The sequence below is a fragment of the Phascolarctos cinereus genome, unplaced genomic scaffold (assembly GCF_003287225.1).
Source record: "Phascolarctos cinereus isolate Bilbo 61053 unplaced genomic scaffold, phaCin_HiC Scaffold_5;HRSCAF=322, whole genome shotgun sequence".
NCBI lineage: Eukaryota > Metazoa > Chordata > Mammalia > Diprotodontia > Phascolarctidae > Phascolarctos > Phascolarctos cinereus.
Genome location: NW_027555958.1, coordinates 181,104,987 through 181,132,019, shown reverse-complemented (window position 1 = coordinate 181,132,019; position 27,033 = coordinate 181,104,987).

The window sequence follows — 27,033 nt, the reverse complement described above, 5'->3', positions numbered from 1 at the left end:
AAATTACAAGCCCTCAGCTATGGGACCCAGAAGCACTATGCAGATCCACAAGCACACAGTTTAAGGAGGTCACTTAGAGAGAGAGAGAGAGAGAGAGAGAGAGAGAGAGAGAGAGAGCGCAAATCAAAGTGTACTAAATGTCATTATTGTAAAACCAATACCAGCTTTCTCCATCTGCTTCCCTTACCAGATCCCCAGAAAAAAAGAGAAAAAAGTGAACTAGAACTAGTATTGCAATTCAGCTAGGTTAGCATAAAATATCATTTTCCCATGAAACAGAACTCAGCATACAATGTTTGCAATAAATGAGTTATACATGAATTTCTTTTCAGACATTGACTCTTCATTCTCTCTCCCAAAAACCAGCTGGGGAGCAAATACTTTTTTTAACCATTAAAACCTCAAGCACAGTAACTGAAAAACAGAAATGTTGCTGCACTAATTCTCAAAAAATAAAAATAAAAAGTAAATTTAACAAATATTTATTTAGTAACTACTACGTGTCATGCATTATACTGGGTGCTGGAGATGTACACACATACACATATACACACTGTACACACACCCACACACACATACCTCACATACACACAGAGAGAAAAGCATGCTTCTTTTTATCAGGGAATTTACTTTCTAATATTGTACAACGTAAAATGTAATAAGGGCAAATGCACTTTTGCGTGTGAGAAATTATCTCTTAGATAGAATGCTGTGAAATAATTTCAGGAAGGAGAGATCAAGAGATGACATCTGAGTTGGGCCAGAAAGGAAGACAAGAATTCTGAGCATGGAGATAAAATCTCCCATTCCATGCAATGGGAATAGGTCTATACACTTAAGAATGAAATTGGCTAGTAGTCCAGTATGGTTAGAAGGTAGTGTGCCTGTAGGAGAATAAAGCGTAATGGAGTTGAAGAAATGACTAGTCTCAGATTGGGGAAGGAGAGATTTGGGAGTGAATGTGATGAATTCAGTTTGGCACATGTTATAATTGAGATGCTAATGGGACAACCAGGTGGAGATGCTCAGTAGGTAGTTGGAAATGCAGTCCTGGAACTCAGAGGAGAGATTAGGGCTGAATATATAAATCTGGGAATCATCCACTTACAGGTAATAATTGCAACCATGGGAGTGGATCAGCAAGGGATAGTGTAGGGGAAAAAGATCAGACAGAACTTAAGTATGGAGGATATCCATACTTAAAGAGTGGGAAAAGGAAGCAAAACCAGTGAAATAAAACAAAGATGATTGAAAGAAGAACCAAGAAAAAAATTAGTGTCACAGAAGCTAAGGAGGAGACATAATCAAAGAAGGGGTAGTCAATACCTTCAAAGGATGTAGAAATGTCCAGAAGGATGAGGACCACTGAATTTGTCAGTCAGTGATTTTGGTGTTAATGATGCTCTGTTTTGTATAGACATAGTCAGTATCTGGAAACAGATACATTGTTTTATTTTAGGATTTTTTCAAAGGGGAATGCTTTTCCTGGAAACCTTTTTTTGCAAGTGTTATTAAATCTTTATAGAGTGTCAGTTTTGTACCTCCCCAAAAGCTAATAACAGCTTCTTAAGTACCTGACAAAAGATGAGCACATCACTGGCCTAGACAAAAAGCTTCAGAAACATTCACAATGGTCAGAAGTCTATAGGAATCCATACATCTAAGTTAGTAATGTAGGCATTTTCCTCCCCGCAAGAGAGATCACCAACAATTTTACTTCAGAATCTTTCTTCATCTGCCTGAGACTATGGTCTTTAGAATTATTTTGGCACCTTTCTGTGTGTTAGGGTTACAGAGAATTTCTCATCCTGAAGAAGATAGTCTGAAACATAAATTTGACTGTAAGTTTAACTTGGTATTAAATTAACTCCGAAGAAAATGTCAGCTTTTGTTTCCACAGGAAAAGAGCAGGGAGAGGAATTGGACAAGGTGGCTGCCAGGCCATATATGCCCAGTCTACAGGGAGAGAAATTCTGAGATGGCCAAACCTGTCAGCCAGTCCTGGCTCATATTTACATAGTTCTTTACAAAAAGCTTTCCAGACAGGAATCCTAAGAGGTAGAAAAAATAGGAATCATTATCCCTCTTTTACAGAGGTAGCAATTGGTCTGAGCTCACTCTGCCGAAAAGAGGACAACTGCATCTTCCCCTCAAGATTATAGGGGTACCCTTGAGGGCTGGAGGTGTTTTTCTGTAATACTAATGGCTCTAGCTCCCATTCCAATATATTCTTCCCACTATTAACTGCCAGTGAATATCAGCCCAATTCCATTTAACCAATTAATATCAATTAGCTTTTGCAAAGGTATATTTACTTTAGCTATATAGTAAAAACACAAGTTCCCTTGTACAACTCTCTCTTTGGTGATACATTCTCCTTTATACTACCTGAGTCCCTGGTGAAGATAGACTTTCATAATTTAATTTTTCTCCCTCCCTCCCTTTTTCTTTTCTTTTCTTTCTTTCTTTCTTTCTTTCTTTCTTTCTTTCTTTCTTTCTTTCTTTCTTTCTTTCTCTCTCTCTCTCTTTCTTTCTTTTCCTTTCTTTCTTTTTCTTCTTCTCTTTCTTTCTCCCTTTCTTTCTCTCTCCCTTTCTTTCTTTCCTTCCCCCATCTCACCCAGACTGGATATGCAGGAATTACTCATGGACCTGATCCCACCCTGATCCACATGGAAGCTTTGACTTGCTCCATCTCCATCCTCATCTGGTTCACTCCTCCGTAGGTGATCTAATGGTTTACCATAATGGCAATGGCAAACTTAGTGTGAATACTCAATTATCTTATCCAACTACAGCTCAAACTCCTGAATTCAAGAGATCTGTTATCCTTAGCCTACCTGGTAGCATGGATTATAGGCATGCACTACCACACCTAACTTTTAACACAGTTTCTATAGCATTGATTTTACCAAGCTCATATGGAAAAGCAGCATAGCTGCTAGATGAGTTGAGTCCCACCCACCACTGGACTGGGTCCTAAAGGTTCTTCCTCATCTCAATGCAGCCTGGCTACAAAAGACAGTATGAGCCATATGCCTAGGTCTCCTAGTAGTTTGCTTTACTGATCTTTCAAGGCTCACTAGATGCTAGCCATCTCCACTCTTCTTTATCTAAAATAAGAAAGGTCAGTTTAAAGAGGCAAAGATCAGAGGCTCATATTCACAGGCCATATGTTGGCCTCAGATTGGGAGGGCCCAAAGTCCCTTCCCTCACATCATTATCCCTTCCATGGAATGTAGCCAGGCAGGAAAAAGCCAGACCAAAGGCCAGGCCCTGGCTGACTAATCCCTTTTGAATGTACCACAGTACCAGTTACACAGGCAATGAAAAAGGCTTAGCTTAACCATGTGCTTAGTGGACCAGAATCATTTACAGAATGTCTGTGAATGCTCCAAAGTCCATGTGGAGACTGTATTAGCAAAACATTCTGCACATACTCATAAGGACTGCTCAGTTCCTGTGCTACACAGATAATAATAACAATTTACCATAAGTTTACAAGTCACTTTCACATAAAACCCTGAGAAACTGAGAATTGGGCATTTTATTTCTTTTTTTGTAAAACAGGGAAATTGTGTTGCAGAAAGTATGGAATCAAGTGTCTACTATGTGCCAGGCATTGTGCTAAGCATTTTAAAAATATTATCTCATTTGATCCTTTTTACAACAACCATTTGATATAGGTGCTATTATTATCTCCAATTTTCAGTTGAAGGAACTGAGGTAGATAGAGGTTAAATAATTTGCCTGGGGTCACACAGCTAGCAAGTGTCTAAGTCTGGATTTGAACTCAGGACTTCCTGACTCAAGGTCCACTGCTCTATCTACTGGGCCACTTAGCTTACAGCTTCATTCAAATGTAGAACGATGTCCCCTCCAGATGAATTTATGAGGCAGACAAGTAGCCCAGTGGATAGAGTGCTGGGCTTAGAGTTATTGTTGTTGCTGCGATTAGTGTTTTTGAGTCATTCAGACGTGTCCAACTCTTTGTTGGACCACATTGTTCATGGGGCTTTCTTGGCAATGATGCTGGAGTGGTTTGCCATTTCCTTCTCCAGTGGATTAAGGCAAAGAGAGGTTAATTGACTTGCCCAGGGTCACACAGCTAGTGTTAGAAGCTGGATTTGAACTCAAGTCTTCTTGACTCCAAGCCCAGTACTCTTTCCACTGAGCCACCTAGCTACCTCCTGAGCTCAAATCTACCTTCAGACACTTACTAGCTGTGTAACCCTGAGCAGGTTACTTAACCTATCTGTGCCTCAGTTTTCTCATCTGTAAAATTGGGGTAATAATGGCAACTACTTCAAATGGTAGCTGCGAGGATAAAAGGAGGTGATACTTGCAAAGCGCTTTGTAAACCTTAAAGTACTATACAAACGCTATCATTATTCACCAGTGAAAATTAGCTGACATTTTTTATGTGGGTAGAACAAGGAACTGAGTCAGCTGACCTTGGCTTTGAAGACAGGAAGAGACTCCTAAAGGGAATGGCTAAATTAATGGCAGGCAGCATGGAAGTGGAAAGAGCACTGTCTCTTGAGTCAGAGGTTATTGGTTCAAATCCCACCTCGGGATTCTATCTTTGTGATGTTAGTCTCTAGTACCTCAGTTTCCTTATCCATAAAAAAAAAACCAAAACCCAACAGGGTTGGACTAGATGGCCTGTGAGATCCCTTCTGGCTCAACTCTATAATCCTATCATCTAGTTTCAGGGATTGTTTAGCTCACAGGCCATGCAAAAACAGGTGGTGGGCAGGATTTTGTCACACACTCTGACACAGGTTTGGTTAGTCGAGATAGAAAGGACCAGCTCTTGCACTTATGTTCCCTGGTTTGCCCTCCAGGCCACCTCAACTACAATCTGCAAAGTCAGTAACATGCTAACCATCCACAACTGAAACAACTGAGGGAGAGAAACCAAATATCTAACAGGTGGAAAAAACACATAACCTCAGGAGAATTCCCATCCTGATTGAGGACTGTCCAAAGTGGGAGGGCTAAGACTCCCCACCAGCTGCTCTGAGCGTTGTCTTTCCTGACATGGAATGCTGTTTAGCATGGGAATGCATGCTCAAGGGAACTGGGTAACACTCTGTCATTGAACCACAGGACAGGGACAAGCCTTTGTGACCTTTGGTAACTCTCCCTCCCCCTCCCGTTTTTTTAAATGAGGGAGCTGGACTAGATTCAGTTCGATAAACATTCATTAGGGTTAAGACATACAAAGATGGAAATAAGGCAGTCGAAATCCTCAAGAAGCTTTCTGTAGTTTGAAAGTGGGGATAAAATATATATGCACATGATTATGAAGGAAGTGTAGGGTTAGCTTTTGATTAGGCAGATCAGAGAAAGCTTCATGGAAGAGGTGGTACCTTAGCTAGGTCCTGAAAAACATCAAGAGGCAGAGAACTAGGGTTCATCTCAGGTATAAGGGACAGCACAAGCAAATGCCCAGTGGCTGGAAGGAAATCAGACAATTCATCCAGTTTGAATGGAACCTCAAATGCATGATAGGATTAAAAAAAAATGTCTAGAAAGATGTGTCTAGAAAACTGTGTCTTAAATGCCAAGGTAAGGAGTTTGTGTTTTATCCTTTAGGCACTGGGGAGCCACTGAAGATTTTTTTAACAGAAGCTTGATACGCTCAGACCATTGGGATCATAGTCAAAACTGATGTGTAGGCAGTGAGAACAGAAAGGAGGACCAGAAAGGAAAGAGATATTATGGAGGTAGAATAGGCAAGATTTGATAACTAATTGTATGTGAGTTGAGCAGTAGAGTGGAAGAAAGGGAAGAATTAGGTTATAAAATTCAAAAAAGAGTGGTACCATCAACAGAAATTGGGAACTTAGGGGAAAGGGTATGTTTGGGGTGGAAATGATGAGTTTAGTTTTGTACATGCTGTGTTTCAAGTGCTTGAAAGACATCAGAGTGGAGATGATGTCCAGTAGGTGGATGGAAATACCAGAAATTATATGGGGCAATTACTGAAGTCTTATGAGAAAGAAATTCCAGTTTCAAGGAGGAAGAAGACTGAGGAGAGGTCATTAGATTTGGCTATTGAGAGAGAGTTCATTGGTGACCTTGGAGGGAGCAGTTTAAAGAGGGTGTTAGGAATAGAAGACAGATTCCAGGAGGTTGAGGAGTGAGTGGATCATAAAGAAACTGAGGTAGTGAGTGCCAATTATTTTTTTCTGGAATTTTAGCAATGGAAGGGAGGAGAGATAGAGAAAGAGAGACATACAGAGACAGAGACAGAGACAAAGACAGAAAGAGACAGAGAATAATAGCTTGAAAAGGGTAGCAGGATGTTTTTTGAAATAATTTTTTAGGATAGATTATGCCTGAGCATACTTGTTGGAAGGAAATGATGACAGCTAATATTTATTTATTGCTCTAAAGTTTGCAAAGTGTTTTATATATATTCATACATTATCTTGTTTGATCTTCATAACAATCCTATGAGGTAGATGCTTTTATAATCCCCACTTCACAGATAAAGAAATTGAAGCTGAAAAAGTTTATTGTTGTTTGTTTGTTTGTTGTTTGTTTGGTACTCAGAAAGTTTAAATGACTTTCCAGTGGTCAATCAGTTAATCAGTCTGAGTTATGTTTCAAACTCAGGTCTTTCTGATTCTAACAAAATCCAGTGTTCTATCCACAATGCCACCTAGCTGCCCAGGAAGTTGAACTCAATTGAGTATGAGAACATGAGTGGAGATGATCATTAGGTTAAAATTCTGGAAGAGGGCATGGAATTAAGGCTACAGGTCTTTTAATGGGGTGCATTTGGAACTAGTTTACATAACTACATACCACACTGAAAGCTGAATGTTCTCACCTTCTTGGTATAGACATTACACACCCAGGAAAGGTTATAAGTTTGGCAATAGAGCAATGAATGATCTTTGTTACCAAGAAAGATTAATAGTTCTTAGAATGACTCTAAAGCAGAGGTTCTTAAATTATTTTTTGTCATAGACCCCTTTGTCAGTCTAATGAAGCCTATGGACCCCTTCACAGAATCATGTCTTTATATGTACAAAATAAAACATGCTATTACAAAGGAAACCAATTATATCAAAATATAATTATTACAGTATTTAAAAACAAGTTAATAGACTCCAGGTTAAGAACTCCCGCTCTATGGAGATGAAGTCTTGGCTTTGGGGAGTGGAAGCCTTTACCTTTCTACTTTTCCCCAACCTGAATTCTCATGTCGAGACAAGGTGTCATACACATATACATACACATACATAGTATGTGCTCTCCTTTTTTATCATCTGAAACTAGAGAGAAAGAAGAAAGAATAAAAGAAGTTATGGAGAGGTATTTAGAGTGTAGAAGAGAGGAGGTAAGTGACTTCACAGTTGCTAATCTCTTTTTGTTGTAATATCCTATTACTCTATTATTCTGTGGACTGTTTAGGTAGGGGAATGAATAAGACATTCTCTCTCTCTCTCTCTCTCTCTCTCTCTCTCTCTCTCTCTCTCTCTCTCTCTCTCTCTCTCTCTCTCTCTCTCTCCTTCCCCCTCTCTTTCTTACACTTTAAAGTCCAAGAAAGTATAAACTAATCATGGATAGGGTTACTTACACAAAATGCTTAATGAAAAGTGTGACTTTTTTCTTTAAAGTAATGAGAGATAAGGACATCATTTAATTCAATTCAGCAAGCATTCATTAGGTGCTTACTATGTGCCAGGCACTGGGCTAGGCATTTGGGAAATTAAAACGGTATTATAATAACACGTAAAATGAAACTCCCAGGGCCCTCTAGGATCTTACATTCTACTTTGGCTGGATTAGAGGAGACATCATAGGATGTCACAGGACGTGCATTACATCTGAGGAGTGTTAAATCCACAATGAGGTAGCCTTTTTGTGCCCTTGGTGACCAGGAAGCTACACGGATACTGCCAGAGGCTCTCAGGAAGTTGTATCAAGGGAGCCACAGCTTTGAGTCTTGCCTCACCCAAACCAATCAAGTGCTAGGTTTCTTATATTTTAGGTAAAATCTAGACTAATTTATGTTGTGGGGATGGGGATGAACATTAACATATGTTGATTCCTATCACACATACTCCATTCTACATCTGCTGCTCTGTTTGGTTTCAACTCCAAGGAGCAAGATGCCCCTCCCAAGTTAAGCTCATGTCTATTATCATGAAGGTGCTGTTAACTCAAGCTTTGGCTGATACCAACTCTATTAGCCTTCTCTCCCCTCTAATTGGAAGGCTGGAAGGTAGAGGACCAATATCCTTCCAATGTGAGAAACTGGAGTTTTTGGCTCACTCCACTCTGTCTGCTGCTCTGCCTAGTTTCAACCTCACAAAACAAGACACCCCTGCCCCAGATACCCCTTTGTTCCCCCCTCTCTTTTTTCTACCTCTTTTTGTATATAGTCATCCCCTGCCCATAGATCTCAAGCTCCTTGAGGGCAGGGACTATCTTTCTTTTTATTAATCATATCCCCAGCACTTAGCACTGTGTCTGGCACATAATAGACACTTAATAAATGTTTATTGGATTGGATCAAACTTTTTATCCCTCTCTAGGGTCATAAGCAAATGGATTTACTCTCCACCAATGAGGAGTCTTATCTTAATGGGCTTTGGGACTGGGGTTGCATACAAAATAAATACAGAGTAGTTTCATGATATGAGAAGAATGGGAAATCAGGAAAGTCCTCTTGAGAAAATAGCATTGAAGGGAGCTAGGGGTTCCACTAGAGGTGAGGAGAGGGAGCATTCCAGGAATGGGGCGCAGCCTATGCAAAGGTATATGGATGGCAGGAAGTGTAATGTTGTGCATGGAGAAAAGAAAACACTGTGTGACCCTGGGGAAGTCACTTAACCTTGATTGCCTCTCCTCCCCCCTCCAAAGAAAAAAGGAAATAGCCCAACTTGGATGGTACATGGAATGCATAAAGTAGAAAAATGCATAATCATCCTGGAAAGATTGGTTGGGGCCAAATTAGGAGAGGATTTAAATGCCAAGAAGAGGTTTATTTGTTATCCTGGAGGGAGTAGTACCTTGGAAGCTTCTCCAGCTGGTAAGTGACACAGTCAGAGGAACGTGAGTGGTAACCAAGAATTAATAAACGACAGCATGAGAAAATTTATTACTCAAGTTATCTGTAGTGGCACAGATTTAAGTAAATCGAATGTTTCCAAAGGTGGCCAAATGCTTCATAAGACTTTAATAGGTGAGTTCAGGTACCCTAGTAATTATTATTGCTCCTTCCATTCTCAAGTCATCTTGCAACTTTTTATTAGTATAAATGTTGCATGGCACCAAGAGAAAGGAAGCTCCCTTCTAACAAGGATAGCTTTGTTTTTGTCTGTTTCTCTCACAACTTGTGGAGGATCTTACACATAGATGGTGCTTAATAAATGCATGTTGAATGAATGTATGACAGGAAGATATTTTGGATTAGCAACCAGTAACCTTTGAGTTTGCCTGTGGGAAACTGCCAAATGATTCACGATAGAAAGATGTCAGGAGAGCACAGATGGGTTTCCATCAGAGAGTGTGTGCAGCTCGTCTTTGACTTTGATCAGCTGGATACAGCTTGATTTGCAGGGGTTTAGGTATTTCGGCAGGGCTCAAAAGCTTCACTTTCCTGGAGAATGTATGGGAACTAAAGAAGCAAATATACTCTTAAAATAACATACTACAATAAACCACCCTTTCAATTCAGTTCCTCTTTTGAATGGGTGATATAGATCAGATTTTTTTTTTGCTAACTGAAAAACAAAGAATCTCTTTAAAAAAAATCTTCCCCCTCTTCCCCCAATCTTTTTTAACCATATGGAGAAATGATAGGAGAGACTTTTTTTTTTTATAAACAAGAGTCATGTTCTGGTAAAAGCTGTCTTTCTTGAGACCATTTTGCCTCTCATCTCACCATCTGCTATTTGAGGATTTTCCAGCTTTAATAACTGAGTGCCTCAAATTACCGTACATTTTTTCTATTTCATCACTTTGGGAAAATAAAATAAAATGCTTCCATTCTGATGTAAAGTAACACTCTTTGCTGAAGAACAAAATCTCACAAGACTGTTGGGGATGCTACAGTAAATGTTTATAAATAATAATATGACCTAAAACAATAAGGTTTTCCAAAACTTGTTCCAATGGAAGCTTCCCCCAAGGAGATACCTCTGCCTAAAATTGCTTTGTATTTATTTCGTCCACATCCTGCATATACTTAATTGAGAAGGACGGTACAGTGAATGAGTTGAGCCTGCCTCAAACAAGGAAGATCTGTGTTCAGGTCCTGCCTCTGACACAAACTGACTGTGTGACTTTGGATAAGTCACTTAACTGGTCAGTGCTCTAAGCAATTCTCTAATACTAAAAGTTGTAAGACTAGGTACCAACCTACATTGTCCAGGGAGTTTCTTCATCTAGGAGCTCCCTATGTCAATGAATAGGTGGTATAGTAGAAAGAGGGCTAGATCTGGAGCCAGGAAGACTTGTGTTCATATCCTGCTTCAAATCCTTACTAGCTGTGTGACCCCTGCAACGTCACTTGATTTCTGTCTGCCTCACTTCCTCATCTGAAAAAGGGGGCTAATAATTGCACTTACCTCCCAAAGTTGTTATGGGAATCAAATGATATCGTATTTGTAAAGTGTTTTGCAAACCTTAAAAGTGTTGTATATATGTTAACTATAATTGAAATTGGAGGTCTAAGCCCTATCCCTATATCAATACATATGCATATATAGAGAGACATAACAATACATAAATATATATTGATTCACACATATATATCAATATACACACAATCACATACACTATATATTGTATATATGTGTGTATATATATATACACACACACACACACACACACACATATATATATATATATATATATATATATATATATATATACACACTAAGTATACATTTACTTAATTGTTCATTTGTTGAATCCTGCTAAAGTAATATATATAAAATTTCTCCAGGGCAGAAACTGTCTTAATTTTGTTTTTGTATCCCCACTGCCTGACCCATAAAAGATGCTTAATAAAATGCTTGTTGATTGAAATATATATATATATATATATATATATATATATATATATATATATTTATATATATACTCCAAGAAACATAGGGGGTGAATACCCGTATTCTTACAAATAGCAAAATTCTACACTGGACAAAAGCCTGGCCACAATTCCTGGTTTATAGAAAGGTATGAGAATACCTTGTAAAAAAATAATTGTTAAAAGCACTTTACAAAATATAATTGCCATTCCATTGTTAAATGATGACAACAGCAGCTCTTCAGGGACTGGTAAAAATCAAACCCTGTTGGAATAGGAACTATAAAGAAAAGTAAAGAAAACAGAGTGGACAGAAAGACCTCATAAATTTAAGAGGGGTCAAAAAAGGTACCATTGAGAGTGATAAAAGGAAGAAGCTAACCAACAACTTTAAGTCTAATGCTCTAGTCCCTTGAAGCAAATAACTCATGTTGAATTTAAGAGGATTTAAATCCAAGTATAGGCTTCAAAGACCCATCTCTTAAATGTTTTTTGAGAGACTTCCTTCACATAGAAGAAAACGTAAGAGAAAACAATGCAAATGATATTCTCCTGTTTTACAGGTCTCATAGTACAAGTGAATGATTTTTTTTAGAGGACTGTAAGGAAGGGCAACATGGATTCTTTATTTATTCCATTAAACTAATAAGCAGCCACAGCACAGTGGAAAATGTGAAATGTGAAAAACAAGGGCAAAGTTCTTTCTGAGAAGGGAATTGTCATTCAGCAGCACAGAAATCATTCTTTCCCTCTTATGAGGCAAAAGACCACTTTGTTGAGAATCTGTCTTTATAAAGATATCTTGTATATTTGCACAAAGAAAACTTGATTTGCAAGAAGCTTAACTTGAGTTATCACTTTCTCCAGAATATTGTTACAAATCAGTTCATAAGATGTATGTAGCACCGAAGCCTATGGGCAGAGACTGAAACCAATATACTTAACAATTTAACAATGAAAAATGAAGTCTGGACTCATGTAAATTGCACAAAGGACAGACCTCTCTTACTTATTGCCTTTTCAGTAGACTACATCACTACCTCATATTATGCAGCCATAAAGGCTCATGTATATAACTAAATATTTCTAGATAATATGGCACAGATCTGACCATATGACACCACCTACTCCCTCAATATACTCCAGTGACTCTCTATTACCTCTAGGATCAAATATAATCTTCTCTGCTTAGCATTTAAAGTTAGTTTTTTATAACTGGGCCCCTCCCTACCTTTTTAGTCTGCTTAGATATCACTCTACTTCATGTACTCAATATACTGACCATACTAGCTTACTTGCTATTTCTCACATAATATGTTCCATCTCCAATCTTTGTACTCTTGCTCTGGCTTTGCCCCATACCTTGGAATGCTTTCCCTTCCCATTTCCATCTTTGGGAATCTTTGATTTCTTTTAAAAAGTAGCTCAAGTGAAACCTTCTGTCAGTCAATCACACAGTCAACAAGCATTTCGCCCATCTATGTGCTGGGCACTGTGTTAAGTTCTGGGGCTGCAAAGCAGGGGGAAAATGTCCCTGCTCAAGAGGAGCTCACAATCTAATGGGGAAAACAACATGCAAACAACTACATACAAACAAGATATATTTCAGGATATATTAGAAATAATCAGCAGAGGAAAGTGGGGATCCAAAATCATTTCTTGTAAAATGTGAAATTTTCCCTGGAACTCAAAAGAAGCCAGGAGATGGAGATAAGGAAGGGGAAAATTCCAAGCCAGTAAAGAGCTAGAGAGCTGGGAGATGGAGCAACTTGTAGGAAGAACAAGGAGGTGTGAAAGGCCTTTCCTAATCCTCCCAGTTGTTAAGGCCTTCTTCTTCCAGGTTACTTTGTACCTGTTTTAATGTGCCATACATACATAAATATGCACATATCATCTCTCTCATTAGAATTTAATTTTTTCAGGGTAGAGACTGTTTCACTTTTGCCTTTTTATTCCCTACACTAGTATAGTGCCTATCACATAGCAAGAGCTTAATCAATTTTTTTATTGATTGACTAGTTTGTAGTCATGTTAGGATTTAAAATATCACCACTAAAGGGAGCAGAACCAGGGAACATTGTACATGGTAACAGCAACATTGTGCAATGATCAACTATGATGGACTTAGCTTTTCTCAGCAATACAATGATCCAAGATAATTCGAAAAGACTCATGATGGGAAATGCTATCCACATCCAGAGAAAGAACTGATGGAATTTAAATGCAGATTGAAGCATACTATTTTTACTTTCTTTTGGGGTTTTTTTGTGGTTTTTTCCCCTTTTGTTCTGTTTTTTTTTCTTTCACAATAGGACTAATGTGGAAATAGTTTTAACATGATTGTACATGTATAACTTCTATTATATTGTTTACTGGCTTGGGGAGGCAGAGAAAGGGAAGGAGGGAGAAAAATTTGGAACTCAAAATCTTATGAAAGTGAATGTTGAAAATTATCTTTCCATGTAATTTCAAAAAATATAATACTATTTTAAAAATAAAATATCACTATTTAGTTCAAAAGATATGAACAAAGGCACAAAGCCAAGACCTTCTCCTGACATCCTGTGGGACCCTATGCAAATCTCTTAAGTTCTCTGAGCCTTCTCTTGTTTTTCTGTAAAATGAGGGGAATTGGTTGGATGACCACTAAAATCTCTCCAAATTCTAAGGCTATAATCCTATGATGTTATGGCCATAAGAACAAAATGTTTTCTTTCTCTTTCACTGAAATACTTTTTCCATTTTTTCCACAGCTCATTCACACAGCTGTGTTATGAGTGCCCCCCCCAAACAAAAGACATATCACTAGGATGATCCTTGGAGAATTAGCCTGAGAAAATGTGGAAATAATGCATTTCATTTTCCCCACATCATATCAACCTGGCCTTTGTCTATCTTTGATCCATAGATGATCTCATTTCTCTGTCAATGCTCATCAGATAAAGTGGACAACTGCTACATGTCTACTTGTATATTTATATTGTAAAGAGGATAAAATGATAGAAAGAAAATGTAGTTAGGGAGAGACAAATGATGGAAAGATAATCAATAGATGTTGATAGATGATAGGTAGAGACATGTATATATAAAGATAGACAGACAGACAGATAGGTAGATAGATAGATAGATAGATAGATAGATAGATAGATAGATAGATAGATAGATAGATGATTGATAGATGATTAATAGAAGTTACTGGATGATAAGTAAATATTGATAGATATACATAGAGAGGCAGATGGAGAGACAGATAGATACATAGATATAGATAGATAGATAGATAGATAGATAGATAGATAGATAGATGAAAAATAAATGAAAAAAATAGAGAAGAGAATCAAAAGAAAGAAATTCCCTCCTACACAGCCTGCCCCTGAAGAAAACATCTGCCTGAATGTTTTAAACTAGGAATGTGACCAGTTAATATAATCCAAACATGGGGGCAGGGAGGAGTTCATAGGGCTGGTAGGAGATGGGAAATAGATGAATTTCTGAACTTTGAGAGGATGCTATTGTTTTATAACAACATAAGATATAAAGGTTGAATGCTATATTTGTGATAGGGCAAGAGAAAGGAGGATGTAATTTCTTTAGCAATTTTCAGGTAAAACACATAAAGATATGAAGGCTAAAATTTATAGACATTTGTTCACTGAGAAATTATCAACATAAAATAAGATCAAATATGGTCACCTAAGTACAGGATAGAGGACTAGTAAGAAGCTTAATACCTTTTTTTTGTTTGAGGCATTTGGGGTTAAGTGGCTTGCCCAGGGTCACACAGCTAGTAAGTGTCAAATGTTTGGTCTGAGGCTGGATTTGAACTCAGGTCCTCCTGACTTCAGGGCTGGTGCTCTATCCACTGTGCCACCTAGCTGCCCCAGAAACTTAATATCTTTAAGCAGAAAGAAATATCCATATGGACTTCAGACCTCAGAAAATCTCGCCCAACTTTCTTGTACTTACTTTCAAAGTCTTTGTGTTTAAAAGTAGAATTTCATAGAATTATAAGCTGTGAAACCTGGATTCTAGTTTCATTTCTGTCACTAATAATAGTCTCACATGCTTTTACAATTTGCAAAATTTACAATTTTACAGATATTATCACATTTGATCCTAAAACAATACTATGAGGTAGGTGGACAGGTATTATTGTTTTGTTTCCCCCCACTTTATTGTTGAAGAAATTGTGCTTCAGAGAGGTTCATTGAATTTCCCCAAGATCACGCAGCTAGGAGGAGGTAGTAAGGACTCCTAATACAATTCACTAACTAGTTTAAGATTGGTGAAGTTAACTAGGTCTGTATTCCAAAGAGATCATAAAGAAGGGAAAATGACCCACATGTACAAAAAATATTTATAGCAGCTCTTTTTGTGGTGGCAAAGAATTGGAAATTGAGGGGATGTCCATCAATTGGGGATGGTGAACAAGTTGTGGTATGGGTATGTAATGGAAAACTATTTTTCTATAAGAAATGATGAACAGGCAGATTTTAGAAAAACCTGAAAAGACTTACATGAACTGATGCTGAGTGAAGTGAGCAGAACCAGGAAGACATTGTACATAGTAACAGCAACATTGTGTGATGAACAACTTTGATAGACTTAGCTCTTCTTAGCAATGCAATGATCCAAGAAGATTTCAAAAGACTCACGTTGGAAAATGCTATCCATACCCAGAGAAAGAACTATGGATCTGAATGCAGATCAAAGCATACTATTTTATCTTGTCTTTCTCTTTCTTGTGGTTTTCCCCTTTTGTTCTGATTCTTCTTTCACAACATGACTAATGTGGAAATATGTCTAATATGATTGCACATGTATAGCCTACATCAGGTTGCATCCTGTCTTGAGTCAGGGGGAGAGGGAGGGAGAAAAAAAAATTTGGAACTCAAAATCTTGTAAAAGTGAATGTTGAAAACTATCTTTGCATGTAATTAGGAAAAAATAAAATACTATTGAGTCGGGGGGGGGAGAGAAAAGAAAATACCAGTGAAGTTAATTCCACTCAAGGCCCTAACTTCCTCACCTATAAAATTAGAGGGGGAGATTGGACTTCAGGGGGTAGAGAATCTGTGGCCGTGAAGCCACATGTGGCTTTCTAGATCCTTAAGTGTAGCCTTTTGACTGAATCTAAATTTTACAGAACTTTTTGTTCTGTTCTGCATAATTTGGAAAAATTTGGAACTCAAAATCTACCTTTGTTCTGTTCTGTTACAGAACCTTTTATTCAGTCAGAAGGCCACATGTAAGGATCTAGAAGACCAAATGTGGCCTCAAAGCTGCAGGTTCCCCACTTGTGGACTAGATGATCTCTAAATTTCCTCACAGCTCTAATATTACTTGATCCTAACAGCCCAGAAGAAAGCTCAAGAGGTCCTATTGTCCTGCCTCTTGCCTTGAAGACAGGTTATTATTTTGTCATTTGAAGACAGATCATTATCATGCATTTTGGTCCAAAAGATAATGCATGAGGGAAGGCCACAACTTCAATTTTCCATAAATTTTATTTTTTAATGACCTATGAGTCACCTTTGGTGTTAGACAATTACTTTTCATTATAGAAGTATAGTAAACTTATTTACTTGATGGATAAAAAAGATGCACTATATGAACTATTTTTGAGAGGAGGCTGTGGAGGTTGGTTTCCATGGCTTCCTTCAAGACCAGCTTAAGTCCTACCCACTGCAAGAGATCTTTCCTGATCCTCCCAGCTACTAATACTCCCTTCAAGTTATTTTCCTTCCTTCTTCCTTTCTTTCTTTCATCTCTGTACGTAAATATACACACACACATATATAAATACTTCAAATTATCTTCTCTCTCTCCCCGTCTATCTATCTATAGAGAGGGAGGAGAGTGTATATGTGTGTATGTGTGTGTGTGTGTACAGACAGAATATAGTGAACATATAGATGCATAGATACATATGTGTATAAAGAGAAACATATGTGTGTATATGTATGTATATGTGTATATATACATATACACATATACATACATATATATATATATTCATACACCCATATACCTATATCTATATCTATCTATGTCATGTCTCCCCCCATTAGAATGTAAGCTCCTTGAGGGCAGGGACTATTTTTAAAACTTTTTTTGTATCCCTAGTTGACTGCTTGATTGCCTAGGTATCAAGGAATGGAGAAACTGAGGATCAGTGCAAAAGTTTTTGGTCACATTAATTCCAAAGCAATATGCAGAATTTGAAAATTAGCAGCTCAAAATTAACTAGATACTTTAGGCTACCGCTAAGGTAGAGAAGTGGTTCGTGTATAAGAGTTTTACTCAAGTAACATGAAGTTCTTCCTAAATCTAAGCAATAATTTTTATTGCTTTTACACCACCAGAGGGTGCTGTGAAAAATAAGCCAAGCTGCCCTTTTCACTCAGACAAGATCTTCAGGACAGGAGGTTGTCAATTACCTAGGAGCCCTGAAACCTGCATTGGCCTCACAGGATCTTGACCTATATCCAAATGAGTGTCAAATTTCTAGGTAGAACTGAAGGTTGGGTCAGGAGGGTTCCCTCTGTTTGGAAACTGGTTTTCTTTCCAGTCTCTTGTATGTGTTTCATTAAAGATACTTTACCAAGGTCATTACTTTAGAAATGGTTTAATCAGACTGGTTTAAAAAAAAAAAAGGATGACCATTAATATCAAAGCACCCACCATATGCAACCCAGATGGCTACCTCCATTTAGTCTCTGCTTCAATCCACTAAGTATAGAGGAAGGCAAGAGGCCAAAAGTTCAGTTCTCTATGGTGCCTAGTTGGGAGCTGAGCAAGTCATTTTGCTTAAGAATGGGTGTGGCCATTCAGATTGTGCTGATGAATGCAGGAACCACAGAATGCCTTTGTGATTTTTCCCAAATGCTCCATAAATTGGTATTGGTGAGGAGTCAGCCAAAAGCAGTTTAACCTTCCTGGCGGTCATCATCAGTTTTACTTCATCCTGGCTCCACATCTCTCCCTACAAAGGTCACATGTTGCCATCTATTTATATTTCTGCTCCTTTAGAACTGGAACAAAATCTGCTGAGTGCCTCCAAAAGGAAATAGAATTTCCTTGCTATCAAAGTCCCTCCAAAGGCAAATGGCTTGTGAGAGACTTGTGGCTGGCTCATATGCATTTGCCATTAGTGTAGTAGTTAGGGTACTGACTTTGGAGTCAAGAAGACCTGGGTTCAAATCAGACTCAGATATTTATTAGCTATGTAACCCTGGATAAAACACTTAACTGTACTGTTCTTTAATTTTCTCACACATAAATTGAGGAGGTCAGACTCTATGGCCTCTAAGGAGCTTCTAGTTCTAAATCCATGATTCTATGGTCACCTCATTCTTGTCATTTTCTTTCAAATCACCCATCCCATCTTGGTCCTCTCCCACTGAAGTGAGCTTCAATTGTTGGTGTGATTATCACTTGGGTTATATGATGCTCCATTACAGCAGCATCACTAATAATAATTTATATTTTCCCTCATATATTCCAAAGTATTTTCCACTAATTCCATAGCTGGAGAAAACCTAATTTCTATAGCACAAACATGGTCTGCAGGAAAAAAAAAATATATATATATATATATATATATAATATATATTATATGTAACAATTAAAATAGTGAAAAGGAAAAGTAGAAACACAAAGCTGAAAAGGAGACTTTTAAACATCCAATCAGAATGATAGAATCAAAATTGAGAGGTCTGTTGTCTTTCCAGGGCAAGATCTGATAGAATACTACCCAAGGCTTACCAAACTGGATGACTGTTACCCACTTCTTGCAATGAATGTAGTTATGAAATCAGGCAGTGCTGTGATCAACAAGGTCTGACCATTTCATTGATAGAAAGATCAAGGTATACCAATTGAGTATTCACTCCACTTGTCAAATGTACCACCTAAAGCCAGAGGGTGAATTGGGGTATCAACATAGCTCTTTTTGCCTTTCTTTGGCTTTCTGAGAGCTAGTTGCCATTCTTCCCTTGTCTCTGCCCCCTTTATGGATCGTGTTCCAGAATCTTAAATTGGTCTCAGTTTTGGCAAGTGGATTATCCAATCAAATCAATATTTTGACCACATCCTATTAGATTCCTCCCATCTCAACTTCTGTTTGCTTTCCTTAAAATTTGTCCATAGGCATAATTCATATGTGTATGTGTGTGTGTGTATACATATATATATATATACATATATATATGCATATATATACATATATATATATATATAAATGCCTGTATATGCACACATACATGCACACATATCCATATATATGTATACATTATATACCCTTCAACCAGATTGTTATAAATTAATAAAACAAATAATGTTAACACCCACCCTACCTCTTACCCTCAGGAAGTTTTTCCTAGTCCCTGCCATCTTTCTCAGACTAGGCAACCCTCCCAGTAGCAGAGAGGTCAAAAAAATGGAAGTTTAGTCCCACCTAGCTGCTCTCAGGAGGAAGCTAGCAATGACTTTTGTTCTGGGCTTTTCACTGCTGACAAAATCTCTATGGGAGACCAGTGTCTAATCTCTTGCTATATTTTGGGATCTCTAAATTCTTCTGTTATCTTTCCTGATGTGGCATGGTCTCTACACACAAATTGCATATTATATCAGTCTCTCCTTGAGACTATGCAGAGCTTTCCAGGAGATCACTTAATTTCCCTTTCCCACTGTGTAAATATCCTCATTCTGACTAGATAGCCAGAGAAGAATATCTGCCAATAGGATATCATAAGTCATCTCCTTCCTATTCACATTCAGCTTGGGCCGGGGTGGGGATCCTGTAGCCTGAAGGCCACATGTGGCCTTCTAAGTCCTTGGGTGCAGTCTTTTGACTGAGTCCAAATTTTACAGAACAAATCCTTTTATTAAGAGGACTTCTTCTGTGAAGTTTGGATTCAGTCAAAGGGTCAAACTTGAGGTTCCCCATCCCTGGCTTTGGCTTTCCTTTAAATACCCTATCCCAGTGTCTTCTGTCATCACCCAGACACGTAAACTCTTCAACCACACAACTCCCAGAGTTGTATGGGCAAGAAGAAATGTTACATAATCATGAACGATATTGCTGGAAGGGACCTAGGAAACATTGATAAGGTTACAAAGTATTGGGTAGAAACTGAAAACTGAAGATTTTATGGGTACATGTGATGTTATGTTTTGTTTTAACTGCTATCTACAAAAAAGCAAGGAATTCTGAAGAGAAAAAAACAGACTTGGGGAGCAAATGCTAAAAATAAGTATCTAAAAAAAGGTATCTAAGAAAGGTATTTGGATTTTTGGATGACAACTTAAAATATATGAATGACGTAGAATTTAAGTTCCTTGAATGCAGAAAGTGTTTTATTTATGTATTTATATCCCTAGTTCCTGGATCAGTGCCTGGAACATAGTAGGTGCTTAATAAATATTTGTTGATTCTTACAGGGTTCTGGCTAATAATGAAGTGCATCTGATAAGGGCTGGTAAGAACACAATTACTTAGATTCTTCTAAATTTAATCAAAAGGGCTTTAAACAGAAAAGAGAGTGGGATGGACAAAACCAGGGAAGATCTGGAGCAGTTCTACCACTTCATGAGAGCAGATTATTAAACTGTTTTTGAGGCAATCAGGTTTAAATGACTTGCCGAGGGTCACACAGGTAGTAAGTGTCTTGAGGTTGGATTTGAACTCAGGTACTTCTGACTCTAGGGCCAGTGCCTTTCCACTATGCTACCTCGCTACCCCTATTAAATTGTTTTTAATGCTTACACCTTGGAAATCAGCAAAATCTACAAGTCAGGGCTTGATTTGTTGTTTTGCTGATAACTAGCCTTAAGAAAGTGATGGAGAAAGAATAATCTCTAAAGTTCACCATGGATATATTTTTCCCAAGAAAGCCAGTTATTAAATATTTACCAGCAGACAACTGGAAACGATTGAGATTATATAGGAAGAAGAATACCAATAAAGACACTTAGAAGTTAACAAAAAATAAATCTAAGAAAGGAGCCATTAATGGGGCCTATGAGCTTAGCTATCTACATGGCTGGTATTTATACCGCTTTAAGGTTCGCAGAAGATGTTCTATACTTTATCTTATTTAAGTCTCATAAAGACCCAGGTATTATTATTCTGTGTTACAAATGGACAAACTGAGACCATGAATTTAAATAATGTTCATGTTGGTGAATATCAGTGGCAGAATTTGAATTCAGGTCTTCCTGACTCCAAGCCTAGGGCTCTTTCTGCTATACCATACCATAGCTAAGTACCATTAAGATTTGGTAGGATGGATTCATGATTGCAGTGTAGCTCTAGAAGTGAATACCTTATTTCAAAGAAATAGGATGGATAAAAGTGTGTGTGTGTGTGTGTGTACATGAAGGGGGAGAGGGATGGGTGGTACAGCACTGGATATTAGTGAGACATATTCATGAGAGAAAGACCAGGACCCAGGGGGGAAAAAAACTTGAAGAAATTTTGGGGTGAAAATCAGTGAAGGCCAAAAATAATTAGCATCAATATCAGAATAGACTACAGATTACTTAGGCAAAAAGAGGAAACAGATAATGAGGAATTCAGGACATAGATCATAAGACTGCCATGGAGGCATACAGTATTGATACTGGGCTTCAATTATCCAGACATATGTTGGAGCTATCTCTACACCAAAATAAAGAAACTAACCATTTTCTGACTTGACTTACTGATCATTTCAACCTTCAAAAGCTGAAAGAATGAATGAGGGAAAATTCTATTCTGGATATGAGTCTCTTCTGAATATTCAGGATATGAACAAGGAATAGCTGGCTTCTAGATTGGAATCAATCTATGTTAGAATATGATAAAGGAAAAGAAAGTCTGACGTCATTTGACATGCTCCCTAGATTTGAGGAGAGCCTATTTCAAACGTTTCAGAGAAAAGGTAGTTGGGATGCCAGGGACTAAAAGTAAAGTCAAGAAAGAAGGGAATTTCTCAGTAATAAAATTCTGAAGATAAGAGGAGAATCTGATGAGTGTAAACAGGAATAATTATCTAAAGAGACTCATATGGATTCACAGGGAATTCACCAATCAAATTAGCTTTTTAAAAGACATAAAGCAGATACTTGAAAATGATTCACAAGCATAACATGGACTTACAAGAAGTGTGAGGAGTGCTACAGTAGAGAATGAGCAGAGGACAGTGAGTCTAGCTAAATATTATAAAAAGGAAGGAAGGAAGGAAGGAAGGAAGGAAGGAAGGAAGGAAGGAAGGAAGGAAGGGAGGAAGGGAGGAAGGGAGGAAGGGAGGAAGGGAGGAAGGGAGGAAGGGAGGAAGGAGGAGGAGGAGAGGGAGGGGGAGGGAGGAGGAAGGAGGAAGGGAGGAAGGGAGGAAGGAAGGAAGGAAGGAAGGAAGGAAGGAAGAGGAAGGAAGGAAGGAAGGAAGAAAGGAAGGAAGGAAGGAAAGAAGGGAGGGAGGGAGGGAGGGAGGGAAGGAAGTTAGATCAGTTATGTTAGAATCCAGTCGCAGTGACTCCACTGTCTTTGATGATAAAGAATATAAATGTGTCTACAAATGTTCTCCATTTTTTTCACCTTTTTTCCCTTCCAGTTTCACCCTTAAATACCACTGGGATAATTTTACTTAGTTGAATTTTTTGTTTCTCTTTAATGATGTTTTTTCCTATACTTTTATTTTTGCTGTTTTATGAGGTGTTCACAATTTTCTACCATCCCTCACTGTAAAAATGTAAAAACATTTATTTTATAAATCAGTGTTGCCCTTATCTCTATATCTTTGTTTGCCTCTTTTGCTAAGGTATCATTTGGTATCATCATTATGGCAACTGATTTACATGAGTTTAAGTTCTATAAGAAATTGTTATGATCAGTGTTAATGTTCTTTCTTCCATTCAGTTTTCCTTTTGCACTGTCAAAATTTTGCTTACATATGTTAATTTGGGGTAGTTTTAAATTTCCACCATAGCTTTTCTTAATTTGTTTATTCTTTCTCTAATTTTGTATTAATTTTCATTCTTGCTGTAGAATGGATCAGTCTTCTATGATAAAAATTATAAAAAATATACTGATTTAGGAATTACTCCTCCATATGTAATGAAGAGCTTCCTATTTGTAAAATATAATCAATTCCAATTTTTATGATATTTGGTGCTCAGTATACCCATATCTTATGGTTCTATTCTAGAAAAAAACATTCGTGATATATAGCAATAAAGCATCAGTACAGTTTATGATTCTTTCTTTCCTGAATCCTAAAATATTTTCTAGACTTTTTTCCCCATCATTACTTTTGTACTGTTCATCCTTAGAGAGAAGCTATCAAGTATCAAATATCTGTTGATTTAGTTTGGAGGCATTTGTCAAGTTCTTCAGGGAATTTCTCTATCTCTTCAATTACTACAGAAAGTATTGGCATATAAGCTGTAGTTATTTCCAGAGTGATTCCTTAGCAAATATTTATCATGAGTGCGTCAACTAAAGATGACTAAATATGCTATGAAATTAGGTTTGTTGATGCCATTAGATACACTTTTACCAATTCCACTGTTTCCTTTATTAACATCTCCAAGGAAAAGTCTGAATCATCTTTTCATTTAGCAGCTATGTTCTCTTATCCTAGCTTCATCTGTAGGAAGGTTATCAAGATTTATATGATTCCATTCCTCCAGAAGAATGCTCACTTGTTGGTCATTGCACTAGGATCCCCTATTTAGAGTACCAATAGCTAAATTACTATTTTTTTTAATTGTTCAGTCGTTCAGTCATGTCCAACTCTCTATAATCACAGAATGCCAGTCCCTTCTATCTTCCATTATCTCGTGAAGTATGTCCAAGTTTATGTTTATTGGTTTCCATGATACTATCTAATCATCTCATCTTCTGCTATTTCCTTTTCCTTTTGTCTTCAATCTTTCCCAACATAAAGATCTTTTCCATTGAATCCCATCTTCTCATTATGTGGCCTCAGTTTCAATATTTGACCTTCCAGTGAATAGACTGAATTAATTTGTTAAGTATTGACCGATTTGATCTTTCTGTCTAAGGGACTCTCAAAAGTCTTCTCTAGCACCACAATTTATTTTTTTTAAATCAACAAGCATTTATTAAAGGCCTCTGTTATGTGGCCCTTGTCTAGGTATTATAAAAGGAAAAAACATCTGCAACAGCAGCCTGACCTCAAGTAGCTTGCAATCCCTTATGGAGTCTTTTCTTCCTAACAACAGATTACTGTTAAAAAAAAAAAAAAGAAAAGAAAAAAGAAAAAAAATATGTGACTGAGAAATTCCCTGCTTTCATTATAGTCCTGCATTTACTCTCTGGTATGGAGTCGTTGACATCTGATGAAGGCTGAACTACACCTGAAAGCTTTTCCACACTCCTTACATTTATAAAGTTTCTCTCCAGTATGAGTTCTCTGATACTGAGTAAGTGAAGAGCTCTGATTGAAAGTTTTCCCACATTCATTACATTCACAGGGTTTCTCTCCAGTATGAACGACATGACTTCTAATAAAGGGTGAATTATTACTGAAGGCTTTCCCATATTCATTATATTCATATGGTTTCTCTCCAGTATGAATTTTCTGATGTATTATGAGGTTTGTACTCTGGCTGAAATCTTTGCCACATTCATTACATTTATAGGGTTTTTCTCCAGTATGAGTTCTTTGATGGTTTGTTAGATTTTCACTGTGGCAGAAAACTTTTCCGCATTCATCACATTCATAAGGTTTCTCTCCAGTATGAATTCTCTGATGTTTTGTGAGGTTTGCATTGTGACTGAAAGCTTTTCTACATTTGTTACATTCATAGGGTTTCTCTCCAGTATGACTTTTCTGATGCTGAGAAAAAGATGAGCAGTAACTGAAGCCTTTTCCACAATCATTACAAATATAGGGTTTTTCTCCAGCATGTATTTATAATGTTCAAGTAGGTCTGAATTCTTTCTACGTGTATTACATTTAAGGAGATTTTTTACTACAGGAACTCTCTGTTGTGTAACAAGGACTGACCTTAGGCCAAAGTTCCTCCCAAGTTTACTACCTTCATGACCTCTCTCTCCAGGGGAAGGGTTCTTGTGAATGATTTTTACTTCCCTTAAATCTCTCTCTTGGTTTTCCTGCTAACTCTCTAGTCTGCCACCACATCCCCAGGTCTCTTAAAATGTGGGGTCCTATGGACCAATTCTTGGTAGTGTTTCTATTATTGTTTCTTTGGGTGCAGTTGAGTTATCTTCAAAAAAGTCAGAATTTGGAGGTGATTCTTTGGACTTAAGTACAGTCTCCCAGTCTGAACAGGTGCTTCCTGGGTCTTCTTCCCTGGATATCCATGAGGCTTCTCGTTGCTTCAACTAAGAGTTCACATCAGGTTTAGAAACTGGAAGCCCCAGCAACCAGGTTCCTGTACTTCTCCAGCATCAGGTCCTTGTACAGGTCTTCTGAGGAAGGTCTAGTTTCCCCCACTGGGCCTGAGTGAAGTCTGTGACCACATTTTTAAATGCCACAGAGTCCCATTTCTCAAGGCATGGCTCAAACTCGGTCTCTTCCACGAAGCCTCCCAATGATATTAACTGGGACTTGGCTGACAAGAGCACACCAGCAATACCCTCATTTCCTAGTCTCCTTTCTTCAGAACGGACAGAGTCCTGAGAATACAGAGCTGAGGAGGGTGAGGATGGATGGGTGAAGAGGCGGTGGGTCTGTTTTCCCATATGCCACAGAGGGGCATTTATCTATCCCTCCGAGGCACTGACCCCTTACCCCCAAGCCTCCAGTAACTCTTACCTTCTTCTTCCAGCATTGGGGTAGGATGCGCTAGGTCACTGCCTCCCGGAGGGCCCTTGGATGGAGGGGAGATGGGTGGCTTCCCTTAAGCCCTGACTTTTCAGAGCAGGAGGGTTAGCAGCTAAGGCAGAAAATGTTCTTTTCCGTGATTGTCCCGCCTCGGTCTGGAAGAACCAAGGGGAGGGCTCTGGTCGGCAACCTAAGATCAAAGGATATTGACTCCCGAAGGGTCCTTGGGGATCGGGTCATACCTCATTTTAGGAATAAGTCACCTGAGGGCCAAAACGAGGCCAGTGACTAACCCAAGGTCACCCGGCTAGAGGGAGGAAGGGGCAGGACTGGAATCCAGGTCAGTTGAGTTTGCAAACGTAGCGCACTTTTCTTTTGCCCCTCCAGGCCCGTGGGGTTGCAGGCTCCGGGGGTCTCTGTGGGACTGCTACGGGGAGCGGGGCGGGGAGGAGGGGAGGCTCCCACGGGCCTTGGCCCTGCACACCCCACGGGGCCGCAGCTGCGGGGAGGGCGGGTCGAGCTGGCGCCGAGGATCTGAGGGGCCCTCGGGAGGCCCTGCCCAGCCAGGGGAGGGCCTCTGCTCCCCCCACTCCCCCGACAAGAGTAGAGCCAGCAGGTGAGAGTCAGAGCAGCGGCTGACCGAGCTTGCGACCCCGCTGGGGGCACTTTGGGTCATGCGCAGAACCCCTCCCTAGCACCACAATTTGAAAGCATGAATTCTACAGTGCTCAGCTTTCCTTATTGTCCGATTCTCACAGCCACACATTGGAAAAACCATAGCTTTGACTATACAGACCTTTGACAGCAAGGTGATGTCTCTGCTTTTTAGTATACTGTCCAGATTTTCCATAGCTTTCATTCCAAGGAGCAAGTGTCTTTTAATTTCATGACTGCATAGATGGTCTAAAGGCTAGTGATTCTTAATAACTTTTTGCCACATTTTTCCAATTATTCTTTCACTGTCACTATAGAAGCAAAATGAGGCTACACAAGACTAGAGTCCATTTTGTATTTTTCTTTATTTTGTGAATTAACAACACCAAAGAATTCATCACTAAATAGCCAGCCTACTTACTATCAAGGAACCTCTCTATAACTTAGATTGTTTGGAAGTGTAGCACAATCTGTTGCCAGGACTCTACCTTGCTTTCCGGCAGATTGTAATCTACCAGGGTTTGTGCT